General features: G+C 39.3%; 1 protein-coding gene across 9 annotated transcripts in view; it reads right to left on the bottom strand.

Moving 5' to 3' along the window:
* Positions 1-21,537, bottom strand: part of NCF4 (neutrophil cytosolic factor 4) — a 77,080-nt gene that overhangs the window by 30,593 nt on the left and 24,950 nt on the right. For all 9 annotated transcript variants that reach the window (XM_074902432.1, XM_074902433.1, XM_074902427.1 and 6 more), the window contains one exon: positions 10,252-10,363. The gene's annotated coding sequence lies outside the window, so the exon portion shown is untranslated. The remainder of the gene's footprint in view (positions 1-10,251; positions 10,364-21,537) is intronic.

Genomic DNA, 21,537 nt, shown 5'->3' with positions numbered 1-21,537 from the left:
CCTTAGCAACTCACCTGCACTCAAAATCACCTACATTGTAAACTGAAAACAATATAAAAATGTAGCTCTTTAAAAAAGTGCCACTAATGCTCTGATGCCAGCACTTAAAACTGATTTGCAAACCCTTAGGAAAGAATGTGGTTGTTAAATTATCATATATGTTAAACAACTGTAGCCAGTGGGCCTGCCCTACTACGGAAAAAAACAAGGAAATGAAATTAAGAGCTTTCTGCCCCAGAACACTATCTAATCTGGGAATACACCATTCTGTGTACAGATTGCTTCAATAATCTGAGCCAAACAAAGGTAATGGGGGACTCTGAAGTTGTCATTTCAAGAAATGAGTATATGATGATGTTATCAGCTTACTAAACATACTCTTGCTTTTTCCTGCTCCACAGGTTGGCACATCTCAGGCTGTACTGCAAAATACATCAGATAACTAAACCAGCTGTAAAAACATTTTTTTAAGCCATGGATCAATTTTCCAGACAAGTTCACAGCACAGACATCAATATGGGGAACGAATGGGGAGGAATACATTAAACCAACATTGCTGCCTGATAACTTTGTCTTATGAAAGTACTCTGACAACACAGTTCACATGTACGTCCCCAAACAATTCAAGCAAGTGTACATTTATGTCTTTTGACAATCCATCTTCACATACAGATGCTAATGAAGAGTCTCTCAGCATATTCTCAAAGCCAAACTAGCACTGGTGTGGTAACAAATTCCCTGCTTTTATGATGTAAGGAAGGAGCCAAAGCACACTTTCAAACCATGACCTTTTCTGTAATAGTTTTTTCTGAATGAGATAGCTGCTACTGAGATAGTATCTAAAGAATCCAGCCCTTGGATAGCTGCTTCTCTCTGCCTTAGTGCCTTTGCCCTGTTTGCCAGCACTTTATTTAGTTTTCCAGATTTCACTACAACTTGCATAAACTGTTGCACTGTCTGAATGTAGTGCCATTACAGTGGGTTTCTTACCAGGAATCAAAACCACAGGGAAAGTAGAAAGGAGGGCAGAAAACAATATGTCAATAGCACTTCTTCATGAGAGAAAAGCAATTTCCTTGTGAAAAGACAAAAAGTGAAAAATCTTCAGAATAAAGGAAAAAGAGCAAGTGAAAGAGAAAAAAAAAAAAAAAAAAAAAGGAAGAAAAATCAAACATCCTTGTTACTAAGACATGTAATAAAATCTATTTACTACCCAAACACTCTTTGCTCCAAGCCAGCTAGTTATGACACTCAGATGTCTGCTGCAAAACAGTAAAATGTAGAGGGAGATTGATGTCCCGTTCCAGTTCTTTCTGTATCACCTCTCACCTCCGAGTTCTGCTGAATGTGACATTTTTCCTTGGCACCTAATACACAGAATTCTGCTGCTAATTTTATGCACAGAGTTCTCATGCTGTGTAATTTGAGGCCAGAGACGACTCCAACAGCCTGCCAGATAGAGTACACACCCTTCAACACTGCTTCTGCTGCAGATAAATGGGGGAAGGGGGAAGGAAATGAGCCAAACAAGAAACAAGAAAGAAGCTTCCAAACTTGCCCAAGCTGTTTGGCTGATTTGGGCTCTCAGATCTACCGGGGATCTCTCCAGCTCTCCCTGTCCTGTTTGTCAGCCACCCAGTCCAGTGGATTTGCCAGCAATTACAAAAACTCAGACAACTTAAGGGACTCATTTTTCCCCTCTTTTTCCCATACTAGATTCTATCTGGCTGCTCTAATACTAAAGCAGGCTGTTGGCCACAAGGCTCTTTTAATACTACCCTAAGACAGAATAAGTGATTTCTGCAAAATTATAATCAAGGATTTAAAAGAGAAACTTATGTCTTTTTTTTCCCTACCTTGATTAATATCTCTGCATCTCACAGAGCTAATCTGCAGTGTAATACATTCCACTAAAGTGAGAATGGACAAGTAGCCTTCAAAACCTGGCCTGATCATACTCAAAATGTATCCTCATTAACTGACTAGAAAAGTCTTTGTGCAGACACCCCCCTTTGCTTCTAGCTAACTGGACCAATTTTTCCTGAAGCCTTTTAGTGGAATCATCACTTTCCACAGTAGAGAAGGTCTTTAATCAGACTCATTTTTGATATGACTTATTTCTATCCTAGTGCTGATAATGCCAGAAGAATGTCCCATACCACAGCCTTCTCCCAAATCCAACTTTTCTTTCTCTTGACAGTATTAATCAATAGTCAGTGAGGGAACTACAGGTTAAAAAGAAAAAAGAACTTTGATAACAGAATTCTATCAATAACTTCTTCTACTGCAAATACTTTATGCCAGAACAGAATAAACCGCACTGCCTAAAGACTTCTTTGGATGGTATAGCAGCCTCCTCACTAATGCTTCTTCTCTTATCATTATGTTGACCAGCAGTATTAAGTACAGAACTGGTCTTAAAAAAAAAAATGGATCTCAGGCCTTGCTGTACACTAAATGCTATTATAGCCCACAGACCTGTCTGAGACTGAACAAAATCTTTCTTGAGAATTTGAGAAGAGCTGGGACTTACCACTGTTCAGCTACAACAGAACATCATGAGCTTTGACATGCAAAGAACTTCCTTTGCAGTTCCTATCATCATGAAACAATGTGCCTATATAGCGAGAACAAGGAAGGAAAGATTGAGAAGAGGAATGTAGTCCTTTTTGCCATATCTGGGGTGTAGGATAAACAAAAGGTTAGGCATAAATGTCAGATAAATTCATATACTGATATACTGGTACAGTCATCAACATGGCCAACTGGAGAAAAAGAAGAGAATGGGAGTTAAAAACAGGGACAATGAACAGTTGACAAAAAGAGGAACATAAAAGGAAAAAATAGGGATGTGTGGAAACAATCAATGTAAAGAAGGATTGGAAAGAATTCCTCCTCTAAAGACATGCATTGCTTTGTCAGACTTGACCCACATATGTCTGGCTATCTAATTTATGAGAGACATGAAGCTGACCAGCCAGCAGGTTGGTAATAAATTATATCTCTTAGATAAGCCAAGATTATTTACATTAGGAGAGAGGAAGGGAAAACTGACAAATAAGAATCTTGCCCTTGTCCTCTAGGGCACTGCCTAGGATATACTCTGTTGGCACCCAAAAATCTGCAGGTGTCCTGAGGTGGCAATATTGCTTGCCAGGGCCTCCCCGTTATGAAAGCTAACAGAGAACTTATTTTACACTACCTGACAGCATGGCTGCCTAACACAACTATACTTTCAGGTCCACAATACTTGCAATTTCGCTGACCAAGCTTTGCTCAAATCCTTGCTTTTTCCTCTTCTTTCATATACCTTCATTGTTTATCTCCTTTATTTATATATATATGTGCACTTTTTTTTTTGTGCATTAGCAAAACAGTAGTCAGTAGGTCAAGGGAAATTATTTTTCTTCTCTACTAAATGCTTATATGGCTCTATCTGGAATATTATCACTAGTTTTGGAGCCCCCAGAACAAGAGAAATATTGACAACCTGAATATAATGATATACAATGAAAGGCTAAAGAAAATGGGTTTGTTTAGCTTAGAGAAGAGAAGACTGGGAGGGAGATCTAATTGCTAATCTAACTAAACAAAGTGGGATTAAAGAGGAGACATAGCTAGACTCTTCTCCTAGGTGGGCAATTAAAGGACAGGAGACAGAAATCACAAGTTACAACAAGAGAAAAATCTCATTGGACATAAGAAAAAATAATTCAAAATGAACTGGAACATGCACCCAGAAAGACTATGGGATCTCCATCCGGGGAGATTTGCAAACTTTGACTAGACAAGCTTGATCTATCTTTTATACTATCCCAGCTTTAAGCAAGGCATTGCATAGATGACATCTGCTGGTTCCTTCTAAACTTATTTAGTCTATGTTCACATGCCAGATGCTATCTGCAGCTAATCAAAGTCTCCATTGCAGTTACTGGTCACCTTATCCAAGACAATCCGCTTGACCTAAATGAAAATCTGGCACACTTCTGGCAACTGTAAACATTTCAGACAGTCTACAGGACAGTGCTATAAAATTAAATTTCCTGTATAAAAAAAAAAACGACTGGGAGGAAACACAAGTTCTCCTAAAACCAAGACTTCTATAATCACTACCTTGAATAACTTCACAGTAACACATATTGATGGATATTCTTGGATCAGATTGCCAGAAGGAATCGACTGACCTCTGCCTTGTTTATACTACCTACCTCATGCATCTGCAAATTCTTTTCTCTTTGAACACCAACGTTTCCCTCCTCGCCATTTTCACCTTGAGCCACTCATGCCTCTTCAAGCCCATCTTCCTCCTCAACTTACTTTCCTCTCATCACCTTTTTTTGTCTTTTTTTGATCCCAATCTCAGCCTTTATTCCTCTAGCCCTAAATCTCTGATCTCAAGCTGAAAAAGAATTCTTCAAGGCACCTCCCCTAAAGAGCAGCTAATTATTTGGCTTTGGGCCTGCTCCTGCTTTGTCAGCTCTCTCTTGTCAACAGGTCTATCAAGTGTATCAAGAAACTCATAAACTGACCTGGTAATCCCAGGGAAAGCCCAATCTACTTAATGATTCTTGTAAAATAAGTTTGATGCCTATAGATCAGCCTTCCTCAAACATTGTCTGACATATCAAGTATTTAGTGCTTGAAATGGGGGAGGAGGGGAATATGACTACCATGAAAATTAATAGAGCCTAAACTTATGAACTACACAAGCACTAGACCTACACTAATTTTATTAGCAGTAAATATAGTTCTTCAGGTTTTCTTTTGCCTTAGTAGCTTGGCTCCTATTACCCTCAGTGTCCTTATTCTTCTTAGTGCTGTGGCCTTTAGACACCAAGAATCTTACTGTGGCTATAGAAACTTAGCATGCCAGTCTACATGTCTGACACAGTGAAAAACAGGATGAAGAAAAATTACATGACTTGAAATTGATCTCTTAAGACCATTAACTAGTGAGCCATCAGAAAGGCTGCAGAGTTTTACAAACATACCTGGTTTAGAGAACAAGAATCACAGAAGATAACACTTTCACCACATGACTATGTAAATCCAATCTCTATTTCAGATATATAATTTGAAAACTCAGTGTAATTTTGCTCTCAGTTACAGAAAAGTTGCTGTTCATGAATGTTAGAATGCCAGACATAATGCTTACCGGTCCACCTATGTCATGATGTAAATATATAAAGAGTTTATGAACATCAGAATTTTTTATAATAGAAGAATTGTTAGTTTCTCTCACTCTTGAATCCATATTTTGATTCATCAGAGCAAATCTGTATTCCCACTCTGAACACTTTCTTTCCAATAGTGCTTTATTCCATATGTTGCAGAAAAAAAATGAAAGCAAAACACACTTGTTTGCTTTGGCAATATAGTTCACATTCTTAGTCCTACTGATGATTGTCTTATGCTTTCAAAGTATCAGATTTAGTTAGGCTAATAGTGGATACTCTACTTTTACATATAATCCTTCTTCATATCTCAATAAACTCTTTACTGAAATAATAGCCATCCAGCTGCTAAATCCACAAGCTAATTAAACAATGTGTGAAAGGGCATTTCTTTCTAAGCAGACTTAATTTTTATCAAATGATTACTCCATCTTAATTTGAATAATAATTATTCAAATACATTTTTCTTTTTAACCTCTTCTCATCTAAGTCCTTGCTTGGGCCCTTGGGCCCAAGAAAGCTAAAAATCTAACTGTGAGATAGCAAAAGAAGGCATGAAGAAGGTAAGGGGGAAAAGGGCATTAAATAGTTACTGGATTCTCATTTAGCCTCCAAATCTGGCTTCAGAGGGACTATTCATAGTTTAAAAGTTAAGCATAAAGCAGAAGGCTGTTCAAGATCACAGTGCCTTTGGCACAAGAATTGTTTCTCGCTATGAAACATTCAAGTACAATACTTATGAAAGGCCCTAGTTACAGTTGGATCTACAAAATACAATGCAGTATAAAAACAAGTTAGAAAGAAGCATCTAGAAAAGAAACTTCTGGTAATTTCTACTAAGTCTATTCTTCAAATAAATATCTGACTGAGTTTTCTTGTATTGATTTGCCTTGCACCTCCATATTTGACTGCACATATGAATTACTGGTCAACATGTCTACTTTTCTACCCCAGGCAGTGTCAAGAAGATGCAGTAGCCACACTTGAATTAATGCTGCCACAGAAGTGCAAAGATTTTCTCTAAACATGACAGTCTATAAAAAGTATGTAATGAGGAAGAGGACTTAACAATAGCTACTTTTTATGGGCTAGCAAACTATCTAGAGCTACAGGAGAAGGGTGTTTGCTATATGCTATTAATTCCTGTCAGGATATCCTTTCCTTCATTTTGTAAAGGGAACAACTCTCTTAAATACTTGTACATTTGGTTTTCTTTCTCCACGTGTCTATACCTACAAAAATCCCTTCTCACCCAAAACTAACCTATTTATTTCTCTGAACTATGACTGTATGGTGTGCCACTCAAAGGGAGACATTAGCAGATGTTTTTGTTTTGCTGTCTCATCTTCAGACTCCTTTTAAGGAGCTATTAGTCTTTAAGGTTCCCTAATCCCCCAACTAAATTTATCAGCAGTTGATTGCAGCCAAGAGTTAAGCTAAATTAAACACCGAAGTCCCTGTACAGTTGTATCAGATGCATGTCTGGTAGGGGAGGTGGAACAGAAATCTCCAACTGTTCCACTTACCAAGAGGTAGGAGAACCATGCTTTTCTCTAAAGTTTTCTCAAAGCTTCCACACAATCTTCAAGATCACCACAATTTCGCTGATTTTATAAGAGCAAGAACTCAACTATTGAAACAACTCAACATTTAACTCCATATCAGGTGTGTGCATGCATACATGTGCATAAATTTGCACACAGGTACATACTTTTCTCTACAAGTGTGTATATTATATATGGAGAAGGTATGTGTGCACACACACTTAGGTTAAGGCTTCATGCATGCTTGAGACACCTGTTCCAACTGACACACATATGATGAAAAGGTACCTACATGTCTCTCTCTCATATGTGTCCATATCTCTCTCACACGTAAATGTGTGCGTGCATATGTACTTATCTATCTGTTCCCCAGGCTTTGACGTCACACAGTCGATCATACCGTTGTTTACTTCTCTCACACTCACCAGCAATTACCAGAACAGATATTCCTCCTGTTCTCACTCCTGCTCTCAGTGAGTGGTAAAGTACAGTGTCTCAAATAATTTGCATGTCATCATCAGTAGTTGGTTAGTTTTGATGACAATGTATGATAATCCCTTATTACCCCAGAACTGTGAAATTCTATGGTACTTCTGTGTCAGAAGAGGGACAATTATGTGTCCTTACAGACACACCAAAAAAGAAACCCCGAAACAACCATACAAAACAAGACATAAAAAGGGACAGTCCAGTATGTACTTTTTCTTAAATTCTTAACTGAGTTGAGACTACAGCTCTCTGCATTTAAAAGCGATTCTTGCAAACCAGGTCACAGCAAGCTGGTGAAGAAAAACAAGCTTCCTCTCCAAAGACTTCACAACATTTACTCTGAGGACACATCAAAGATTTGTTTCCAAAATAACTTGTCTATCATTTTCACCAGTTTTTTTTTTTCAAGAGAGAAAGTGTGTGTGACAAGTGTGATTTCTGTTGTCTGTATCCCCATAGCTACTAAAAACAGAAAGGGAACTGGGCACATCACAACACACAAAATATCAGGTTAACAAATTTCAACACAACAGCTCAGAGAAACAGACGCTTGCTTTCTTCCACCTTCATCCTCCCATATCACACTAAAGAAAAGAGAAAAAGAAGTCAACAGAAAACTAGCCAAAGCCATATAAGGGAATAAAATATGTCCTCTAGAAATGTAAACCTCTCTAAAAATAGGATGAAGGGCTAAGCAAGTCACTTGGTTTTACTCACAGCAGTAATAAAGGGTCCTTGTAAGGGATTCACACAAGTTCTATGCTATTACAGTAGTATCTGTCTCCTCATTGCTGGAGAGAAACAGGGAAGAGGATTTAGAGCATGTGTAACCTGAGAGAGAAATCATCTGTCATTCCCTCACAGGGCATTAGCAAACTTTCCCTCTCCTAGGAGAAGGAAGAGCCTCTCTTCTTCCCCCGCCTCTTGGGATTATAGCTTTAGGCATTATTATAATATACATGTTTATGTATAGTATTGATAATTAGAAAAAATCTAGCTCTATTAAGAAAGAGTAAGGGAAGCCCAATTGAAAAAAGACAACATTCCATGTAATACACAGGGTAAACCTGGTAGCAAGGAAGACCTAAAGTAACAAACAGATGTTCTCTGTGAAACAGTTGATTTGTTGGTGTTTCAGCTGTCTGTCCTTTAACAGGAGGAAGTGTTGGAAAAATAAATTGCAAAAGTCAGATGATAGGAATGGAAGACATGGAGGTACTCTACCTCAGAGACCAATGAACTTTTTAGTATGCCCTGATACTTGTTTTTTCTTTCCCACATTAGAGGGTAGAAATGTCAACATACGTGCAGAAAAGTAACAGATGATACATTTCAAAGAGCAAAGCAAGATATTAATGATCAATTTACTGAAATATCTTATTCTTCTTCAAGACAGCAGCTTCTGTGTCCCACTGAGATCAAAACTCAAAGGGCCTGGGGCTACTGCCTCTTCCAAATAACTGTCAAAATACCATAGTATGAGCTAAAAGTGCTGTTGAGTATCGTTCAGATCTGTACCACATGCTATTATACGTTGATCCTCCACTTGTAGATACAACATTTCTTTTACCAACACAAGGAATATTCACAAAGTTTTGAAAGGAGGAGTGCAAAAAGGCCCTGCAATAAGGTGATTTATTTAAGAGATCACCACTGTGAACTTTTTAGGAAGGAGAAACTATACAAACATGCAAAACCAAAAAGTATGCCCATAATGAGCATCAGCTCAGATGTGCAGAATATTAAAAAAATGCAAAGTAAGTTTCTATAAAATGAGTTAGTCCAATAAAACTATTTTTTCAAAAATAATGTTTTTAAATCATAAGAATAAACTTTTTCACATTGCCTAGGAAAAAAATTAAATGCCCGTACAATAGATTATGAACAGGGTGATAAGATGATTATCAGAAGGAATGTCGAAAAGGGAAAGGTAAGAAGCTGTTGTACACTGGTAATAGCAGGGAAAAATATACTTCCCTTATCATAGAATCATAGAATGGTTTGGATTGGAAGATCATCTAGTTCCACTGCCCTTCTATGGGCAGGGTCACCTTCCACTAGACCAGGTTGCTCAAAGCCCTGTCCAGCCTGGCCTTGAATGCTTCCAGGGAGGAGGCATCCACAGGTCCTCTGGGCAAACTGTTCCAGTGTCTCACCACCTTCACAGAGCAGAATTTCTTCCTTATATGTAATCTAAATCTACCTTTTTCAGCTTAAAACCATTAGCCTTCACCCCATCCCTACACTCCCTGATAAAGAGTCCCTCCCCATCTTTTCTGTAGCCCCCTTTAAGTACTGGAAGGCGACTATAAGGTCTTCCTGGAGCCTTCCCTTCTCCAGGCTGAACAACCCCAATTCTCTCAGCCTGTTTTCATAAGGGAGGTGCTCCAGCCCCCTGATCATCTTTGTCGCCTCGTCTGGACCCACTTAAGCAGGTCTGTGTCCTTCTTATGTTGGGGGCCCCAGAACTGAACACAGTACTCCACCTGGGGTCTCATGAGAGCAGAGTAGAGGGGGAGAATCACCTCCCTAGACTTGCTGGCCACACTTCTCTTGATGCAGCCCAGGATGCAGTTGGCAGCACACATTGCTGGCTCATAGTCAGTTTTCCATCCACTACTACTCTCAGGTCTTTCTCTGCAGGGCCACTCTCAATCCACTCTTTGACCAGCCTGTATTTGTTCTTGGAGTTGCCCCGACTCGTTTTTCCTTGCTGAACTTCATGACGTTTGCACAGACCCACCTCTCAAGCCTGCCAAGGTCCCTCTGGGTGGCGCACCCCTTCTCTACGGCAGGCCGACTGCACCACACAGCTCGGTGTTGTTGGCAAACTTGCTGAGGGTGCAGTCGATCCCACTGTTCATGTTGCCAACAAAGATGTTAAACAGCGCCAGTCTCAACACTAACCACTGAGGAACGCCACTCGTCACTGTTCTCCACATTAGCAAAATGCCAGTGAGTCTTTCTTTAATAAAATTCTCTCCAGAAGACAGAGGATAAGGATGTTACAAAAGATAAACTCAAATGTTCAATCTGACATTTACCTGAGGGAATCGCAGATACAGCAGAAGTGAATGAATGTCCATCCATTCTCTTAAGTTTAGCATAGGTAACAGAAGTAAAGATTTCCTACCTGCAGTCCTCCCTTTGGGTGACCTAAAGAGATAAAGAAGACAAAATACAGGAGAATTCAGTGTTTGAGTCTGATTCAGGCCATGAACTACATGGAGATATTCTTTTAGTGCCAGTAAGTTTGTTTTGTGTGTATGTGTTTATTAACAATGGGACTGGAGCTGCTCATTTCATTGGGGTGACTGAAACAGTAATAGAGAATAATGACTTATATTTACTGATATTTTCCTTGGCTGGATTCAAATCATGATCTAACTTGAGAAGACATCTCATTTACCAATCATGTAAATGGAAGAATTGTTTTCTAATGAAATATTGACAATAAATAATCAGCTGACACAAACCTGCTCCTTTTCTGCTGCTAGCTATAGACTTTCTTAGCCAGCAATTTCCATTTGGAAGGTTGGCAGGAAAAGCCCCAACATGCTATTTGAGCATCACTGCTATAAAATTCTTCTCATTCGCTGTTTACCCAGAAAGTGCTGAGGCTTGGACAACAAGCCAGAGTTGACCTGTAGATGAATCCTGTATATTTTATAACTGAAACCGTTGTGCTAGTAGGTATTGTACTAAGTTATAACAACACACTTATGCTGATGTAAAAAGTGCTAAAGCTTTGAAGTACTGAAGCCTGAACAACAGGCCCCAAGCCGAAGGTGCTAACTTAGTCTGTAATCATTAACAAAGTATGTAAACTCACTAGTGACAGATCCAGCTTAGACAAAATATAATCAGTAGTGAGGAGAGAATGTATCCAGCTTCCCTTGTTTAGCCTTGTTCAAGGCTGAGAACCCAAGTATTTGGCCTTGTTAGAAACTCCCTTGGTTTCCCCCCCTGAGCCCTGGCCAGGCTTTGGGTGGAATCCAACAGGAGAATCAAACCAGAAATTTTCCACTCAAAACAAAGGTGCCAGCTATTCTGGCTTGTCCATCTCTGGTATATAAGGCTGGGCCCGTTTACAGCGACTTCGGAAGCCTCACCTATGGGTGGAGGCACTGCGTAGGATTTCCCACTTGCCGGGACAGGCTCTCCAAATCCTCGCTGTGACCGGGGCTCCCCAGCCATTGCGGGTCTGGGTGATGATAATATATGCAAGTGGTGATGTATTTTTCTTAATTTCCATTCTCTCTCTCGTGTAGTAATGATTTAATGCATTACCCTGGGTTTTGCTGTTTGCTGTTTTAAGTGCACTGTTCTGCTTTTTCTTACTGCATGTTTTCTGTATTACACTGTTATCACTAGTAAAATATGCCTGCTCTTTTCACTCTGGTGTCTGGGTGTAATTGGTATCCTTAATCAGCAGAACATAAGTTGGTGTCAGAAGTGGGATTCGACAAAAATGCCATTATTTAAGTTCAAATGTAATTTGTCAAGTCCACCAGATACTCCTGACTGGAAAAAATCCTCCCTAGTTCACTGGCTCAGGAGTGGGCTCAGGTCAGAGGACCGTGCAAACAATGGGAGAGATGGCTGAAAGAAGCCAAACCATTAGATGTTTTAAATTATATGAAAAGGATACCTGTTGGAAAAGGAAAAGAGACTACAGATACAAGTAAACAAGGATGGATTTTGTTAACTGCATATAGAAAACAACACCAGAGTAAAGAGGCAGTTGTTAGAGCCCTCCCAGATGGAGCAACAGATATGTGATTTACAGAGTCAAATATTGATGTTGTAATGCTGGAATAAGTTGCTTGCTGATAAGCTGGATACTTATCAGACAGTGGCAGAGAAAGCCACAGCACGAGTAGCACAATATAAGTATAGTATAAGGAGATGGCTGGATTTGTTGTGTACTTTGACCATTGGCACCGATATTGACTGAGACTTGGAGCTTGTATATAGTATGTATGGTGTTAAATTTGGATTTGTCGTTTGTCCTAATTGTCCTAGTGGTACTTGTGGTTATAAGTGTAATTCTGTGTTGTTTGTGTGAATGGTGTAAGGGAGCTCCCTGTGTGGTAATATCTATAAGATCAATCTGTTTAAGAGTGTGTGTGAGTGTGTGAGATGCGGTACTACTGTAAAAATGTTATCATGACTCTTGTGATTACTGAGATAGGAAATCCCCTTTGTGAGCGATAGAAAAATAAAGTAGCTGGGTGACCTTGGGGAGTGGGACCCCTGAAGGAGTGCAGGGAGTCAAGATACTCGAGATAGCCCTAAAGACAATGAAAATAGGATTTCTCGTAATGAAAAGTTTATGGCTTTGCTAAAAGACAGCATGTCTAGCAAAAAAAAAAAAAAAAAAAATCCACAGTGTTCCAACTAATGAGCTGTGGTGAATATATATACAGAGAGCACAGAGAGGGCTGAATAAACCTAGCAAGAGAGTGCAGAGTTCTAAAACTAGGAATTCAGGGACAACTCAGCCTACAGCACCCCTTCTCAAACCTCAACGGGACCCTGCATCTGCCCATGGAGGGTGCCCCCCTGCTCCCTCGGTAAGTGGATCAGAATTTCTGGGGTTGAAAGACGATCAGGCACCATTTTCTGACTTGCACCCTTTGCATGAGGCAAGGGAAGTGATTCAGTATTATGATGAGTACAAATGAATTAATGGCCAAGCTCCAGGGCAGTGGGTGCAGAAGGACCGATGACCCCATGTGAAGCTTAAGGGAGTTTTTTTTAGAACAAGCAGTCCCTGCAAACTGTAAATACCCTGATTGACACTGGAGCGCAGACCTCCTTAATGTATTGGAATCCCAAGAAATTTAAAGGACAACTTGTAATTATTACAGGTTTAGGAGGAAAATAAATTAAAGCTGTATAAACACAAATAAAAATTAAAATAAGAAACCTCCATGTTTATATTCAGTCATGATTGTTCCTATTCCTGGATATATAAAAGATATAGAGATTTTAAAAAAGACTAAATCTTTCTGATGGTCGGTATCAATTTGGAGTTAAACCCTGTATTAGTGCCATACCTATTACCATCCGTAAAAGTAAAAATACCTCCTGTGCAGATCCCAGCTGCAACTAAGTAAGAATGAAGCACTATAGAATTCCAGGAGGACATGAAGAGATATCACAGACAATTAGAGATTTATTAGATGTAGGAGCTTTAAAGCCAACCACGACAGCGTGAGCTTTAAAGCCAACCACGACAGCGTGGGACAATCCGATATGGCCTGTCAAGAAACGTGATGGATCCTGAAGAATGACGGTGGATTTTAGAGAACTAAACAAACATACTCCACTGCTTGCAGCAGCCATGCCAGACACTGTCACTTTAATAGAAAAAGATCAGAAACATCCAGAAACTGGGTACACTGTAATAGATTTGGCCAATGCATTTTTTACCACACCAATTGCAGAAGAACATTGGGATCGATTTGCCTTCATATGGCAGGGCCAGCAATACACCTTTACTAGATCACCACAGGAATGGTTGCATAGCCCCACTATCTGTCATAGAATTGTAGCTGAACATTTAGATGAAATACAGCTGCCTCCTCACACACAATTAAGCCACTATATAGATGATGTTTTGATCCAAGGAAATGAGGAGGAGGTACAACAAGTCCTTGAATTAGTGGTAAATCACATGAAACAGAAGGGTTGGGAATTTAACCCTGAAAATTTAAAAAAAAAAAAAAAAAAAAAGAAAGAAGGAAATGAAAATCCAAGGACCGTCTCAGACAGTGAAGTTTCTAGGAATTCAGTGGTACTGTGAGCATCGAGAAATACTGCCGAAACCCTGACAAACAAAAATATTTTTTTTTAGATTTTAGATCCATTGGGCTATTTGACTTCTGAAGGCAACATATTCCCTGTTTGGGATAAATGTTAACCCCTTTGTATAAGGTGACAAGGAAAAAATATGAATTTGAATGGGGAAGTGAATAGCAAGCTGCTTTTGAATTAGCTAAAGAAACCATCAAAAGGCTTTAGATTTATGGCCTCTGCAGAAAGGATAAGTGGAGTTAAATGTGTCAGTAAATGGATGCCCAAAGATCACAGCATTCTGTCCAAAGGCTCCAACAATTGTGCCAGCCTCACATGGCCTTGATCACCCCAGAAATCCATCTCCTTTTCTAGAACAACCTGTCTTAGTTGAACTCCCCACACTGGGAGCAGCACCATTGGTATTGGATACCCCAATAAACAAGTACACCTGGAAAGCCAAAGATGCTCATGGAAAGGAGCACAAAATTAATACAAGGTAAATTATCTCATCCTTCTAATTATAACCCGCCTCTGGTTCTCAAAATGAACCAAGAAGATTTTCTTTCCTTTTTCTTGCAGGTAAACCCCCCGGAGAGAGATATCCTGAGTCACGATGGGGGATCCTTATGTGAATTTAAATTTTTGCATAGTGTTGATGTTGTCTTATTAATGTTTTCAGGATGTATTGTCTATCATTGCAAAATTGCTTTGGGTGACCGTTCTCTTCTCCCTTGGCTCCAGGGGAAGCTCCGGCTTCCAAAGTATTAACCGAGAATGGGAGGAAAGCAAATTTGTGGTTTTAGGTCATTCTGTTGCCAGTATTATGAGGAAACAATAGTCACCAAATCAGGAGAAGGTCCTTTTGCTAATGGAGGTAGTTATTGAGGCCATGAAGGCGAGATGGAAATACCAAGGCCTAAACTATAGATGCCTTCTGGGCTGGGAAGTGGAAATACACTTTCCTGCTGTGCAGGCAGACCCCAGCTCCAGTGAGCCAGACCAACATCTTCAGCTCCACAATTGACAACAACAACCAGAATTTATCCCCTTTTGATACTTAATTTTGTGGAGGTTGCTCTGTTGGTTCTTGCTATATTTTCTCTTGTGGGATGTATGTGTTCATCTTGTCAGTGTCCATGTAAACTGTCTTGCAATTGTACTTATCCATGTAGACAATCACGTCCTTCCACCAGTTCCCAAGGACCGGGAGCACATCCTTAGGCCCAGCCTCAGACTCATTTTAGTTAAATATGTTTAGTTAAAATATTATTAACTGACATGGCTATTGTTACTGTTACCTTTATTATATGTTTCATTATAATGTTGTTAAGCATTGTTAGTGTTAATATTGTTTTGTTATTTGTAGTGTTTTTACTAATTTACCTTTGTTTGAATCTGGGATAGAAGTTTCTAGGCCCAGATGACACATGTACTTTAGGATAAAGGGGCATGGAAACCGATTTCCCTGCTGCGTATGCTAACTCCAACTTCAGCAAACCAGGGCAGCAGACCACGTGGACTGCCAGAGCTGCAAACACTCAGTGGTACATTGCCAGAACCGCAGAAAAATAATGGATCACATGTTAGTGGTGATTCCAATTTACTATATAGCCTTATAAAATGTTTTGGTTTTGTAGAGTTAGTTAATTTTGAGCATGACACATTTGTTAGGGATGTTGTTAGATATATGCTTGTTAACTGAAGATATTCATATTTTTTAAAGATATTATTAGTTACATGTTTATTAATGGAAAATGTATATATCTGTTAAAAATGTTATTAGTTATATGTTAGCCAAGAGTGTTATTAGTTATCATGTTGCATTCTATTTCTATCCTTTCTCTCTTTATATATCTATCCTTCATGCCACCACGAGGACAGCAATGTCGAGCCACGAGTTGGTGTAAAAGACTGTGTTAGACTGTGCTTGTCCCAACATTGCTGCTGCATCACTACCACTACCTGGCCTCAACATCCTGTTGCCATGGAGAATTATGCTATGAAGGAGATGAACTGTTCCCGAAGAAACCACCATGTCTGCCTGAAGCCAGAACAACGACATCCTTGGCAGTGCCTGTCAAGCTGCGCTTGTATGTAAGCCGAGTGAAGACCACCATGAACACCTGGGCATGTGCACATGGAAGAACACAGGGTGGCACATCCGACAATGAACTCTGTGGAAATGGGCAGACTCTTTGTAGGAATTGTGGGGACTGGGACAGTAAAAGGACTGTGTACTCTTTTCTCGGGGCCTGGAGCTGGGATTTCGACATCATATCTCTCTCGGAAGAGCTTGGAGCCTATAGCAACCTTATCACCTGCACCAGGACTGAGACAACGGGATGTTGCTGGATTCGTGGTGGTAGTAACGGACCTTGCTGCATCTCTTCCGTTTGCTTGCTTGGGTATTTTGACTTTTTCTTCTTCTCTCTGTCCTATCGCTATCATTGCTTGTTACGGGAAATAGAGTTTACAAGGTTGTAGGGCATTTAACCTCATTTGTGTCTTAAGTTCACTCCTAGGATCATTTGAGAACCCTCCCTGATACTGGATTGGGACATGCCTGATGAAACATCATCAACTGATGAATGAAGACTAATGTCAATAACCATAGAATTGGTTTGAGAGTCATGATTCACCTATAGGTCAAAGGACCGAATGAAGTGCTAAGGCTTGGTCAACTGGCCCAAGCCAGAGTTGACCTATAGATGAATCCTGTATATTTTATAACTGAAACCATTGTGCTAGTAGGTATTATACTAAGTTATAACAACGCACTTATGCTGATGTAAAAAGTGCTAAATCTTTTGAAGTACTGAAGCCTGAACAACAGGCCCCAAGCCGAAGGTGCTAACTTAGTCTGTAATCATTAACAAAGTATGCAGACTCGCTAGTGACAGATCCAGCTTAGACAAAATATAATCAGTAGTGAGGAGAGAATGTATCCAGCTTCCCTTGTTTAGCCTTGTTCAAGGCTGAGAACCCAAGTATTTGGCCTTGTTAGAAACTCCCTTGGTTTCCCCCCCTGAGCCCTGGCCAGGCTTTGGGTGGAATCCAACAGGAGAATCAAACCAGAAATTTTCCACTCAAAACAAAGTTGCCAGCTATTCTGGCATGTCCATCTCTGGTATATAAGGCTGGGCCCGTTTGCAGCGACTTTGGCAGCCTCACCTATGAGTGGAGGCACTGCGTAGGATTTCCCACTTGCCGGGACAGGCTCTCCAAATCCTCGCTGTGACCAGGGCTCTGCAGCGACTGCGGGTCTGGGTGATGATAATATATGCAAGTGGTGATGTATTTTTCTTAATTTCCATTCTTTCTCTCATGTAGTAATGATTTAATGCATTACCATGGTTTTTGCTGTTTGCTGTTTTAAGTGCACTGTTCTGCTTTTTCTTACTGCATGTTTTCTGTATTACACTGTTACATTGGTTATCACTAGTAAAATACGCCTGCTCTTTTCACTCTGGTTTCTGGGCATAATTGGTATCCTTAATCAGCAGAACAGAAAGATATGACTCCTTTACAAACCTGACTTTTAAATCCATCTCACCATGCACTAACAGCTCTAAAACAAATTGTAAGAGCATAAGAAAAAAACCCAACAGATTAATTGAAGAATAAGTATAAAAATTTGGGTTACCACAGGATTCCAACTGCTAAAACTGAAGTCAGATTTCCCCAAAACCTGTTGCTTTGATGGCTTTCCTACCAGCAGAACAATATAAATGGGAATAAGTAATGAAGCCATCTTTCTGCTGTGATAGTTTTTCTGGAATATAACCCCTGTGGTAATAATTACATGGGCTTATCCATCCCAGTGTGAACAACACCAGAGTGTCAATTATGACAAATGTCTGATACCCACAAGTGTCTGTTGTAAAGAAAAACAACTGTTTCCATTCTCCTAACCTTCAGGTCAGGGTTTCCCACTGGGACTAACAGCTTTTTTTCTTGCTGTAAGTATCCATTAGAGAGTTGCTAGGAGGTGTTAGGATATACAAACCTACTCTTTCAGCACTAGATTTTTTCTTGTTTGGTAATCTGAGCGTAACTCTCACCAGGGGTTTACACAGAAACACCTATCACTGTTTTCCATTTGCGTTATCTCCTTTGGCTGATACTGTTCAAGACATGTCACTTTCTTTTCCACACCATTTGCAATGGTGAGCTGGTGAGTCCCCAAAGCCCACTGGTAGCATAGACTATTAGTTAGCTCCTTCTAGCCTCTGGGGTATCTTTTGTAGCCATTTGATATTTCCAGATTTTGAGCCAATTATCAGAGGAGTCATATGTAAAAATGGAACCACTAAGCTTTGATCCTAGGAATACAAACTTCTCTCAGGCAAACCAAAGAATTGTCTGTTGCATAGACTATGAAGAAGTAATGGAACCTAAAAAGCCTGAATCAGTCTGATATACACCATCTGGCAGAAGGAAATTATAATTAGTATATACAAAACAACTGACATTTTCAGTCACAGGGTAGTAATGTAAATTATATACATATATATATGAACAGATATGCTCATATGCAGCCTAAAGAGGGCATATATGAACCCAAGAGCAGCATATAAGCAAAGAGTCACTGTAAACATGGACTGAAGTTTCCTGTTTTATATTAGCAAAATAAAAGGGTTTTTTTTCTATGAGTACTGTGAGTCATTCTTTTAACAAATTTATTTTTCATATACATTCTGTCCGCCTGATCTTTCCAGTTTTCACACATGTGTGGTATTATAAACTACACTGAGGAAAATAATTTAAGAACCACTATACTAGATCAGAATAAGTTTCCTCTAGTCCTCTAAACCGGTATCCTGTCCCCAACAATGGACATAGACAAAAGCCTCTGGGGGAATGTAAGCATAAGGCACTCACATGATGACACTTACCCCTAATCCTATCCCAAATCCCAACCACTTTAGCTCAGGAACTTCACAAGCTGGATGTGGCCTGTATGAGTTTGGTAAAATTCAACGGATGTCTCTTCCATGACTTTGCCCATTGTCCTCTCCAACATATAAAGCTCTCAAAATCACAACATCCTTGGCGGACTAAATTCAGTAAGTGCTACATTCTTTACTATGTAAATGTATCTTTTGAAAAAGCTACAAGTTGTACTCAGCAACATGAAAGGTTTAGTGGTACTTTTGCCAGGAGAAGTTTGTCCCAAAATTCTGGACAACTTCTAATGTAGGTATTGACATTTCATCTTCCTAATAATTCCTAATTGTGTTATATTAAATAAAACTCATATTTACTCCTACTTCTCCAAAAGACTTTTGGTACAGGGTTTCTGGAATCCTGAATCACAGTATTGTATGGTTTATGGTTATATGGAGCACCTAAGGCATCTCATTTCAGCTAAGAAGGATAACAATATGATATTTCTTCATTTTTTTAGAAGTAAGATGGAAGAGGACAATATACCTAGGACCTTGTGAGAGGAGACGACTTTGACAGCAGAAGCAGGAGGAAGAAATATATACTTATGTCATAACTTCTAGGGAAAACATCAGAGAAAATACTGCCATTGTAAGGATTCCTATTCTGCCTCTAAACATAGGTGAGACCAGCACTGAGCTTTGCCTTAGAGGAAAATGAAGGAGTTCCTATATAATGAATGTTGGGTATAAAACCCTTCAAAATGTTTTTAACCAAAATATTCTGCAAGCATATAAAATAGTTTTAAAAATAGTTTTAATTATTGTGTGAATACTTTCCAAATCTAAATGCAACATGGATGGGTACTAGATTGTATATACATCTTGGACTGCATCAAATTCAACCTGATTTGTCATTCTTATATAAGAGGTTGAAGACTGTAATGGATACTTTAGAATAATCTACAAGCTTAGACAGCAAAGTAACTCCATGTTATGCTGGGCACCACAATACTGAGAAGATGCCAACAAAACCAGAAGAATAACAAAAACAAATAAAAAAAATATTACAGGTCTAGAGAGGCTGATGAATGAGAAAAGGTGTAAAATAAATAATTCTGTGTGGCTTGGCTAAACCCAAGGACTGAATGATATTACAACTGCTTGTAAAATCAAGTGAAAGGCATAGTCACTGAGAAGACAGTGGAAAAGAAGGCTGATCCAGAGACTTACATGAGATATTGCTGAGATAAAAATATATGAAAGCATTTTAACTGGCAACCAAGAAATATTTCTTATCAATCAAACCTCTGAATTTTAGAATATGCTTTCAAATAAAGGAAATCATATGGCTTCTTTAACAAATAAGTAAGAAAATAAATGTAGGGCAAGTGAAAGATGACTGACTGGTAGTATCTCTGAAGACTGAAGCTGCTTGTCCAACACATGTACTAGACATGGGAGACAGCAGCAGGGCAAGCTTCCTTTTTGAAGTGCTATGCTAGCACTATGATGATAATATCAAAAATTTCAGGTACATTGGCTGATATGGACCTGCAGCATCTTATTATTCAAATTAGTTATTTATATGTGTGGGAAAAATAAATTATAATGGATGAGTGTCCCAATTAACTCTGCAGTGTATATGTATCCTAAAAGGGAAGCCCAGCCCTAATCTTTTCCTGAATGCCTGATTGAGATGATAGTACATATGTAACCACATTACTGAAACTGATGAGTGCAGTAACGTGAACTTCCTCCCTAAATTCTATCATTTCACACAGGTAAACTCTCACAAACCTGTTGCCACAATGCTCCATGTCTTTCAGCTTCAGGCAGATTTGTATGAATAACCCAGAAGTGTCAGAGCTTTATTGTATTCTTGCCATGAAAAAATCCCAACAACAAAACCCCTTTTAATTAATTAAATATTTGACATGTCACAAAGGCCTCACTATATGCCCACTGAGCATATATATCATAAATCTGCTTCTCTCTTTGTAAATAAGCCTCAGTAGGAGCTAACTAAAAGGATAAGAAAGGATTTCCACTAATCAGAATTGCTTTCACTTGGCTGAATTACATAGAGGAATCACAGTGACCAGCCCTGCACTTGGTCTCCTTTCACCAGTGGACAAATGCATGCGTTCCAGTGGAGCAGACAGAAATGGAAGACACACACCAGTAGCCAAAAAGACAGTCCTACATCCTTATCCTCTCTAAGCTGCCAAAAGAAGGTAAAGAGAAAAGTTGTTCTGCCAGGTACCAAATGGAAATAGGCCACGCAGCTAACAACCACAAGATATCTCTAAACCAGAATCTAATCTTGGTACTGCATCAAATGTATATAATACATGAAAGTGTAATGCAAACCTCACATCACTGAATTTATCAAACAGCATACTATGAATCATGTTCCAAAGGCAACACACCAGTTGGCTGAAACATTTGGACCCACAAGAGTTATCTCACATTGTAATTAAATACAAAGTCTCACCTGCTCTGAGCTAGGGCACAGACACAGTGTCTGTGAGAAATAAAAGTGGCTACCTGAAAAGTGGTATTGCTTCCTCTACTAATGCAGTACACTGAAAATTCAAAAACCACCATAGGAAGCGTAATACAAATAAGTGAGAGAGA

Source organism: Athene noctua, chromosome 3, assembly GCF_965140245.1.
Source record: "Athene noctua chromosome 3, bAthNoc1.hap1.1, whole genome shotgun sequence".
Classification (NCBI taxonomy): Eukaryota; Metazoa; Chordata; class Aves; order Strigiformes; family Strigidae; genus Athene; species Athene noctua.
This window is presented reverse-complemented; position numbering and strand designations above follow the sequence as displayed.